Here is an 11143-nt window from a genome sequence, read left to right on the forward strand (position 1 = left end):
CTTTTGAACATTGAACTTAGAGCTTTGTGCATCACAGGCAAGCTCTTTATCATTGGACTAAAACATAGCCTAAGTTTTATATGGGTGAATAAAGATATTTCTTGGCTTTCCTTCTAGGTAGGTGTGACTATAACATGAAGTTCTAGCTAATGGGATATAAATGCAAGCAACACCTGAAAGTTCCATATTGTACCCTTAAAATGTTTTGTTTTTAATATTATTTTCCACACTGGTTGCATTTTCCTTCTCATCAGTAATGTATGAGGATGTTAAATTCACCATGCCCTTCCCAATACCCTCCCTTCTCCTCCTTTTCTTCCCTCTCTCCTCTCCCCTTTCCTTCCTTCCTTTTCCCTCATCTGTTCCCTCTTGTCCACTCCCACCTCTCTTCTCTCCTCCTTTCCCTTGTTCTCCTATCCTCTCCCCTTTTTTCCTCTTTCCTCCCCTCTCCTCCCTTCTCTTCCCTTTCCCCAGTCCATCCCTCCCCATTCTCCTCTCTCCTTCCCCTTCCCCTTCTCCTTCTCCTGTCTCCAGTGTAGTTAAGATGACTGGTAGATACCAACATGTCCAGCTTTTTTTTTTTTTTTTTTTTGGTAATATGGGGGCCTCAACATTTTACTCAGGCTGGCTTCAAAACCACCATCCTCCCAATCTCTGCCTCCTAAGTAGGTGGGATTACAGGTTTCAGCCACCATGCCACCAGGCCTGGCTTTCTTTTTTCCTAGTGAGTGAAGTGGGAAGTGGTATTTCATTGTGGTTTTGATTTGCATTTTCTTAATGACTAATTATGTTCAACGTCTTTTCTAAATGGTTGATAATAAAATTACTACTTTCATTTCTGATTTTTGTGATTTACATCTGTCTTGGTTCTTTGTGAGTTTAGATAAAGGTTTGTCTATTTTGCTGAGTTTAAAAATTAATTTTGGATTAATTTACTCACTTAATTGTGCTTGTCACCACTTCATTTACGTGTGCTTTAAAATGTATTTTTCCTTTCTTCTATTAGATTTGAGTTGAGTTCTTTCTTTTTCTTCCTTTAATTGCTTATTATAGAATTTAGGGATTTTAATTTTCTTTTCAAATATAAAATTTTTACTACTTTCAGGGCACCTCATAAGTTTTAGTATGATATTTTTTCCATTTTCATTCATTTCAAAGCATTTTCTAGCTTTTCTGAACCATTGTCTATTTGAAAATATGTTGTTTAGTTTCCACATACTAGTGAATTCTTCATTGTCCTTCTGTTACTGATTTTAGGTTTATTCTATTGTGGTTAGGGAAGACTTGGTATGATTTCAGTCTCTTCAAAAATTTACAGAGAGTAGTTTTTAAGCCTCTTGTATGTTTTATGCTGAAGAATGGTCCATGTCCACTTGAGAAGCATATATAGTCTGTTATTGTTGAATAGATAGTTCCCTATAGGTTAATTAGGTATAACTGGTTTATAGTATTATGTTCTATTTTCTTACTCATTTGTATGTGTGTATGTGTATTTGTGCACACACATGTATGCACATAGGTGCTCCAGAATAGGGAGCTTTAAGTAAGGACCTCTTACTCTCTCTCTTGGCTTTTGCTCACATCTGGCAATCCACCATTTGAACCACCTGCAGTTCTGTTTTTTTTATATTAGTTAACTGGAGGTAAGAGTCCCTTGGATTTGTCTGCCCAGGCTGGCTTTTTTTTTTAAATTTAATTTTATTTTATTTGTGAACATACTGTACAGAGGGGTTACAATTACATGGGCAGGATAATGCGTACATTTCTTACCAAGCATTGCAGCCTCCTCCTTTGTTTACCCTTCACCTCCCTTCCCAGGCTGGCTTTGAGCTGTGATCCTCAGATCCAGCATTCTGAGTAGCAAAGTAAGTCATGCCCACTAGCATCTGGCCTCTTACTAGTCTTTTGCCTACTTGTCTTAAGATTTGAAGTAGACATTGGAAACATAAATCATTATTTTAGAGCTGTATATTTCTTCAATTCTGTTGATTTTTCTTTCATGCATTTTGGGGTTCTGATGCTAGGTCTGTATATATTCATAATTGTTATGTGTTGGTTTTTGGACAGTACTAAAATTTGCACTTACTAGGCAGGTGCTGTATGTGCCATTGAGCTATATCTCCAGCTGTGTTCTACACTGATTGTTTGAGAAATAGTCTCACTTTTTCCTTCAGTACACTATAATCCTCATATTTTATACTTCCCTCTTTAGCTGAGATGTGTGCCACCATGGCCAGTTTCTTCTTTCAGTGAGATAGAGTCTTGCTGACTTTTCTGCCATGATCTCAGCCTTCCACAATGCTTGGATAATAGGTATGCGCCATAACTCACAGTTAATAGTTGAGATGAGGGTCTAGTAAACTTTCTGCTTGATCTGGCCATGAACTTCAGTCTTTCTGATCTTTGTCTTCTGACTAGATAGGATGACAGGTGTGAGCCGCATATGTCCAGTTATTATATATTGTATATAAAGGATTATTATATAATAAACATATTTTCACACTTGCTAATATAGAAAATCATTTCTCTAATAAGTTTATTCTTTGTTATCTTCAAATAGTTGTAAAAGAGATTTGAATTTACAATGTCCATTTCTGTGTACAATGCATCTTGACCAATAGCACCCCTTCCATTATTCTCACTGATTCTGAGTCTTTGCCACTTTATGGCTTATCTTTGTGTCAGCATGGTGCACTGAACTTACCACCCTGTTTTTTTTTGTGATATTACTATCTTATCCATTTGTTCCATACCACTAGGAATGTGCTCAATTTCATCTGACTTTGGAAGTTAAGTAGGATAGACCCTGGTTAGTACTTGGTCTTGGAATACTGGGTGCTATAAGATATCAAGAGTGAGAGATAAGAAAAAATGACAGATGGAGCGTGTGAATCTGCATTTTATGCACACAGGGACATGTCAAAATGGAGTCCTCTTTTACAGCTCATTAATGCTAAAAAAATGTAGGGACAAAAAGAAAAGTTACTGGGTAGCTGGTGTGGTTTTTCCTATATTATTGTATAAAGAAGGTTTATGTTTTAGATGGTTCTAACTTCTGATGGCTGCCTGAGATTTCTGACAAACAAAACTTTATGAGATAGGGCAGGAGGAAATGATAGTTTGGAAAGTTTTGTTTTGAGATGAATTAGCTTAGAATTGGCTATCTTTCTGTGGGCTCTCTAAATGCCCGCACGATAGAAGTGAATACACAAAGTGAAAGTCTTAACCTTTTCTATGGCATTAGAATTCTCAGACAGAAGCTCTGTAGTTATGTATTGGTTGTGATTTTCTTGTGGGTGAGTGCCAGTAAGTGATATACAGAGCAAGGGATTTGGGAAGATTATTATGGAAGATGCAGGTGTTCTGTTTACAAATCCTCAATTAATTCCTCAGTTTAAATCCCCATTTCTATTCCTATTCCCTTCTGCACTTGCTGACTTAGAGCCCAGAGTATCTCTTGGGTTCTTCCAAGAAGGCTGGCTCCCATCTCTTCTGCACTCTTCATAATAATGTAGACTATGATTTTATTCATCTGTTTCACCTGCCAAGATGTTCACATTTATTCTCCTTCCAGAAATATATTGGGAATGCTTCTGCTCTTAATTGTCATCTCATGCCTTTAAATCTAATAGAAGTTATTCCTTAATAATATGTTTGTGCTTTTAATGGAATCCAGGAAGGAATAGGAGGCACTTGTCACCAATTTAATTGGAAAGGTGCTACATGAGAGTTCTTCCAAGAGGTCAACATGTGTACCCTGGGGATCGATACTTTCAAGTACTATCCACTGACTCACAGTATGATGTAAAGGTCAGAAAGATTATAATCTAAATCAACAGAGGACTGCATTTGTAGAGAGCTGTCCATCTGCCAATGTGTGGGCAAATCTCTGTTTCCCAATGACCAGGTATGGTCCCTATAGTAGGAACTTAGAGATGAGCTATGTTATGACATCTCCCCAAGGAAAATGTTGATCCCAGCAGAGGAATGGACAGATGGGAACTCAGGGCAGAGTAGTTGAAGCAGGCTAGCTAAAGGGAGTGTTTTTCAGGTCTAGGAAACTACAAGTGAGAGAGCTCCAGTTGTGACAGAAGGACTTCAAGTAACTCTCTAGAAAATGTGTCAGCTTTAGATATATGCCACACTTCTTCAATCAATGCCAGAATAAAATGGAATGAGACAAGGAAAGCCTTTTTTTGTTGCTTACTTTCTAGCCTTTCCTGATGTTCTGAATCTGGAAGCATAATTGGAGGCAGCAGTGTGTGTGTGTGTGTGTGTGTGTGTGTGTGTGTGTGTGTGTGTGTGTGTGTGTGAGTGTGTGTGTGACACAAAGAAAGCCTTTTTTGTTGCTTACTTTCTAGCCCTTCCCGATGTTCTGAATCTGGAGGCATAATTGGAGGCAGCAGTGTGTGTGTGTGTGTGTGTGTGTGTGTGTGTGTGTGTGTGTGTGTGTGTCTGTGTGTGTGTCTGTGTGTGTGTGTTTTCTAGGTTGCAGGAGAGGGGTGGAGGAAAAGTAATGAACCACTGGGGAAGTTATGTTCCTAGTACAACTTTTCTGATCGACTTAGACTTGAGCTGAAGGCAGAATAAAGCTTGAAAATGGGTAACGGATTAGAACTGCAATGTATCAGACTAGACTGGAATTTTTATTGCCTAAAATTCAAGAGTATTTTTTAAATATCCTAGAGTGACTGAAAAAGGTATGAGCCCTGTCTGAAATTTCATGTTGGGTAGTGAAAAATGATTCCAAAGATCTTGTGGTGTGAAGCTGTAGTGTGAAAGAATTATATTGCTTTTTAGCCTGCATCCTACTGTGTCTAGCTCATTCAATAAGCTCCTTTATATAAGGCTGCACTCTATGTATAGTCACGGTTCAGTGAGTGGGGAACAAATGGGAGAAAGTAATAAACTTTTCCCAGGGATGCCAGGGAAGGACTGATACCTTCTCTCACAGCAGTTAGTGCTTGAGCTGCCTCTTAAAGAGCAAGGAGGAATTTTCTCGTTGAGGAATTTTTTTGGGAAGTCAGTACAGAGGTGGAAAAATATGTATAGAGGAAGGAAAGGTATATGGGCTACGTCATGTGGCTTAATGATTCTGAATTACCTTACAGTAAACTGCTGCTTTACAGAGAAGGAAGAAGGATCACACTTAGGATGCTGCTTAGGAAATAAAAGTGACAAGGGGCCAAAAGAGCCATGTGCTATAAGTATAGCAATGACAGGTTCCATATTTGCTTTATAAAATATCAGTTTGTGTTCAGGATTCTGAGAGTCAGGACGAGCCACAAGTTCTAGGACAGTCAGGGCTATATAACAAAACAAAGAAAAAAATAACAACAAAACAAAGAACCAAATTAAGGACAAAAACAAAGTCACATCAGTGTCACAATGTGGTTAGTGAATTGGTGAGGAGATGGTTTGTTTGGCTTTTTGTTTGCACTTATGTAGTGAACGGTAGATCTAGAAAGTTAGCTGTAAATCTTTTAGCACTAAACTCTATAAAGATTCCCTGCAGAGAACTTATTCAAGGCAGTGCTTCTTAACTCAGATACAGGAATAGAATTTATGGGGTCTGTGAACTTGGAAGGAAAAAGAATTACATCTTTGAAAATGTATTTTCCCCAATTAACCCAAACAAACTACAATTGTATTAGGTGTTTATGTAACTGTCATTGCTAGAAATCAAAGATACTTTCATATCACTTTACAACTTCAGATGTTTCAAGTATTCTTTAATATACTAGTTTGAATTATGCTGTTAGACCTGTTGCTGGATCATATATCTTGGTCATATAAAACTTTTTTTAAAAAAGCTTTACTATATTTAAATGTTTTCCTTAAACTGTTTTCCTTTGTAACCTTATATATTGTGCAGTATGCATTTAAGAATATTATTCTGAGGTGGGTATCAGTGGCTCATACCTGTTATCCTAGCTACTCAGGAGGCTGAGTTCTGAGGATCATGGTTTGAAGCCATTCTGAGCAGAAAAGCCTATGAGACTCTTATTCCAATTAACTACTAAAAAAATCCCCACAAAAAATTACAAGTAGAGATGTACCTCAAATGGTTGTGATAGCCTTGAACAAAGAAATTCAGGGACAGTGGTCCAAGCCCTGAGTTCAAGCCCCCCCGCCCCCCACATACTCAGAAAGAGAAAAAGAATATTATTCTGAGTAAGGAGCCACAAGGTTTACTAGACTGCCAAAGGGGTGCATGACACAAAAAAGTTAGGAACTCAAAATTAGAGAAAATTGGCAAAGTTTGTCTTCCTATTCACTTGGAAGACTATTCACTATTCACTTGGAGACTGAGTAGCTGATGATGAAAAGTCATACCTGTATCACAATAAGAAAGAGGTTTGTGAGGACATTAAGTAAACTTGTATTCTTCATTTTTCTTCCGTTCACTGAAAAAGATAAGAAGACACAAGCCTTCTTCTCCCTCACTTTCAAGACAGTACAATATATTTTTTTTACATGTTTTGACTCTAGAGCTTCCACTGCAGAGAGACACCGATGATCCTGGTGGGAAGTAGCAGGGGTTTCTCAGTAGGGGTAATGGTGCCTGGGCTGATGTCATGTGGTCCAGCTAAGGGAATGAAGAATAGAGATGGAAGCAGAAGAGAAAAATGACATACAACATATGGTAGATGATTGGGTATCTGGGTAGTTTAATATATGCTTACAGATGATATTTATTCTCCAGGAATGTCTAAGAAAATACTAGATGAGACTTAAAAAGAAGATGCTGGGGTTTTGCTATATAGAATGCAAGAACTGGTAAAATTTGTCAAGTACATCTAAGATATTTCCTATATTCCAAAGGCTGGGGAAGCTTGAAGAAATTTGGGTTGCAAAGTTATTTTTTTTTGGTAGTGACAGCCATTATATTGGTTTTATTATTATTTCTAGTTTTTATTTGAGACAGGGTTTTACTATGTAGCCCAGGGTGACCTTGAATTTGCAGTTCCCCTTCCTTAGCTTCTCAAGTACCAGATTATTGTTTTTTTAAATGTTAAACAGAAAATAATCAAGTAAGCTATCCTTTTCACATTCCATATTTCATTATTTAAACATCCTCTACAGAAATTCACAGAATTATTTCATGACATGAGAATATCTTCAGAAGTTGTGAATGTATTTTCCTCAGAATTTGTTTTAGATCTCACTTGAGTAATCAGTTCCCAGCATCCAAAACAAATCATAATTTTCGTCAATCAGCATTAGAAAACGGACCAGATAGCTCATTATCTTCAACAGGTTTATATATGTTATTAAAAGTTTGTTATTATATAGAAAAATTTGATTGGATTGTCTTATGTACAGAAAAGAAATTCTATAATTCTTTGAGTGAAGATATGCCAATGGAAATGCTAGTTACTCTATGGGCTGAAAGGCTGAGTTAACCATCTATTGTATACATTGAAATTTTATCCTCTGTAGGTTGAGGCTCCTTGCATTAAAAATGCAGAGTAGACTTCAAAGAAGGCCATGATATTAATAAAAAAGAGTACATAATAAATGCTTAGAATAGTATTTGGTAGCACACAACAAGTGATTGATAATGTTAGCTTTCATTGTCACCATATCCACCCAATAAGCATAGATTTGAATATATACTCAAAACTCGTTTCCTTCTATAAAGTGAATATATAAACAGAGGAGGACAATGGGAAATTTGAGAGACAAAGTGTCTTTACCTTAGATGTGTTCTGCCTTTTGTGGCTATATATTAAAATAGGAGAAGAGATAAAGAAAAGGCTTAATTTGTTTAGGAGAATGTACCTGGGATCTTTATTTCCCCTTTAAAAAATTTTCCCTACAAGATCACTACGAGAGCAGACATTGGTGACTCATGTCTATAATTCTAGCTACTCAGGGGCTAAGATTTGAGTATTGCAGTTTGAATTCAGCCCAAACAGACAAATTCCAAAGAATCTTATCTCAAAGTGTCCAGTAAAAATGCTTGAACTGGAGGAGGTATAGATCAAGAAATAAAGCACCAGCCATGAAAGCATGAGGACCTAGTTCAAAACCTATACTGTCTAAAAATAGTCATGAAAAGAGAAAGGGTATTTGTCTAATATATCTAGGAAAGTGCTCTCTCTGTATTAGTATACTAAGTAAGGTGAACAATCCCCCAGAAAATCTATTTCATTTTTTAAAATTTGGTCACATTATTCCTTTTTCTTGTAGCATTGTCAGTATCTTCATGCACTAGTGTTCTATAAACAATGGGCTATCTTTTCAGAGATAAATATTTTTCTCCATTTCACAAAAAGGAACAACCTGTCATTTCCATATAGGCAGTTGGAAAGACATCAGGTTGCAGATCTTTGAAAGACTACCTCAGTTAAACAATTGTTCACAATCATATATGCAGAGATTTGGAGAGAGATTGGACTAATCACTATGAGATGTCTCTGGAAGGAACTTTCAACTCTTTGTCCTGAGTTAGAGGGTTGGTCAAGGCAAATGTTCAGAAAAGGCAGTAGGACCCATGAAATAATAATAACAAAAATTTAAAGAGAGGTCTGTCTGGTGGGCTGCTCCTGCTACTCAGTAAAGTGGAAGGAAAGGGAAGATAGTAGAAGGGATGAAGGAGGATTAAAATTCAGGGCCCTTTATTAAACTATCAAGAATTCATGACTGCTACATTAGAGTATTAAATAAACCAATGATACTGCTACACCAGCCCTAACTGGACTGTTGACTTGGTTTTCTGAGACTGTACAAAAGAACTGTTCTGGCCCTGGTTTGTGTTAAGCTGCCTTAAGTCTTGAGGAAGTAATTGTATGTGAACTAAAATTTCAGTCAATCAGTTGTAAAGAGATTCATTGAGGTAGGCCAGTGGCAACCCTGCATGTGTGTGTGTGTGTGTGTGTGTGTGTGTGTGTGTATTTCTATCATAACAAATTACCACAAACGTAACAGTTTAAAACAGCCAAAATGTATTAACTATTAATTCTCGACATCAAATGTTTAAACTGGCCCCTGCTGAGTGCCAGTGGCTCACGTCTGTAATCTTAGCTACTTAGGTGGCTGAGATCTGAGGATCATGATTTAAAGCCAGCTTGGACAGAAAAAGTCCATGAGACTCTTACCTCCAAGCAATCACCAACAGCTCCTCCAACAGTGGAGCTGTGGCTCAAGTGGTAGAACACTAGCCTTGAGCAATAAAGCTCAGGGACAGCATCTAGGCCCTGAATTCAAGCCCCAGGACTGGCGTGTGTGTGTGCCCGCGCGCGCGCGCGCGCGCACACACACACACACACACACACAGGGTCTTAGTGGAAAAATTAGGGTATTGTAGATGACTTTCTTTGCCTTTCGTTGTCTTGTACCTTTGCCTCAGTTTATTTTACAATTTCAAAATTCAGTGTTTCAAAACATTGACCATTTTTAAAAATTTATTTTATATATAAAAAAATTGTGAAAATACCGTATAGAGGGGTTACAATTACCTGGGCAAGATAACGAGTACATTTCTTATCAAGCATTGTTGTGTCTACTTCTGAGGGTCACAAAATTTAGGTTGAGATTAGCTGGGTAATTCTGTTGATCTCACCATTGATAGTTTTACTTAAAACTTGACTAGGTTTGGATGGACTGAGTTGGTCTTACGAATATGTGTGGTGGTTGGTGCTATCTATCATGTAGGTCTCTCTTTTTCCATATGTATCTATACCTCTAAGTGGGTACAGTACAATGCTTTATATGGAGATCTCAGAACAATGTGAGGGAAATAGCAGAGTTGTCAGAAATTGTACAATTAGCATCATTGCTGCACTCTATTGTCCAAAACAAATTACAAATCCATCTCAGATTCTAGGTGTGTAGATTACTATTACTTTTTTTTTAAGGTCTGAGACCAGGACTTGAATTTGGTACCTGTCACTTTCACTCACTGGATAGCTTTCTACAAACTGAGCCATGCCAACAACCTGGAATATTGCTTCTTCATGGCAAGAACTGCATTAAAAGGTTGTGGCCATTTTGAAGTCTATCCTAATTAACATGTTGGTTTTTCTTGTTCATACAGGTGAAATCATGCTGAAAGTATTCAAGACTTGGTTTCTTTTATGCAACATGATGTACATGAGAAGCAGTTATAGTTTTTGCCAGCACTGGGCATTGAATTCAGAGCCTCACATGTACTATGCTGGAGCGCTTACCTCTGAGTAACATCACCAGGCCCTCAATCACATTGTTGTATGTAGCAGTGGTTTGTTATGTTTTATTGGTATTGCTCATATTTTATTGAATGCATATTTTACAATGTATTTTTTCATTCTATCATTGATTAGCATTTAACTAGTTTCCAGTTTATCGTTATAATAAGTCAAATTTAAGATTAAGTAACAATAGTATATCTATAAAAGGTAAAATCCCAACATTGGGTCATTAATATTAACTAATGTACATATTTTATTCAGCCATCACAAGTCCTTCCACTTATGTCCTTCTTTTCCACATCTTAGTTCTTACATCTTGTCTTTTCCAATTTGTTATGCTTACAATGGCTAGATGTTTTCTAGACAATCCCTTCATTTGCATTTGTTTTATGTATGATTAGACTAGGATTGTATATTTTTGGAAAGAATAGCATAGTTATGCATTGTTTATCTCATCCTACAAGATTAGGAGCTATGGTTCATCACTGGTGACTGCTTGGTTAAGTGATGTCAGTCAGGTTTCTCCATTGTGAAGCTACTATTTTTCCAGTTTTATAATTGATTATTTCCATTTTTATACTTTATTTTTAGAATTGACATATTCTTTGACTTTGGGATGGGGTTACTACATAATTTATTTCAAATTCATTTGCATGGGAAGTTTTTTCCTTCTCCCCCACTTGTATACTTATCCAATCATTAGCTCATATCAATGAAGTTAATATTTATTTAATTTATTGTATTATAATCCAATAAGAAGAATGATTTTATTGTTTAAATTACATAGTAAACAAATTGAAAGTAATAAAAAATATAGATTACTCTTCCAAAACTACAAAATGCAATTGCTTTCAATCACAGTCATGAAAATTTAACCATGAGCTGGGAAGTAATAACAATCCTAACACATTTCAAGTAACTGAAACCATTCGGCATATTTTCCAATTTCAGTACAGTTAAATTAGATG

Source organism: Dipodomys spectabilis, unplaced genomic scaffold, assembly GCF_019054845.1.
Source record: "Dipodomys spectabilis isolate Male_0828 unplaced genomic scaffold, ASM1905484v1 ptg000071l, whole genome shotgun sequence".
NCBI lineage: Eukaryota > Metazoa > Chordata > Mammalia > Rodentia > Heteromyidae > Dipodomys > Dipodomys spectabilis.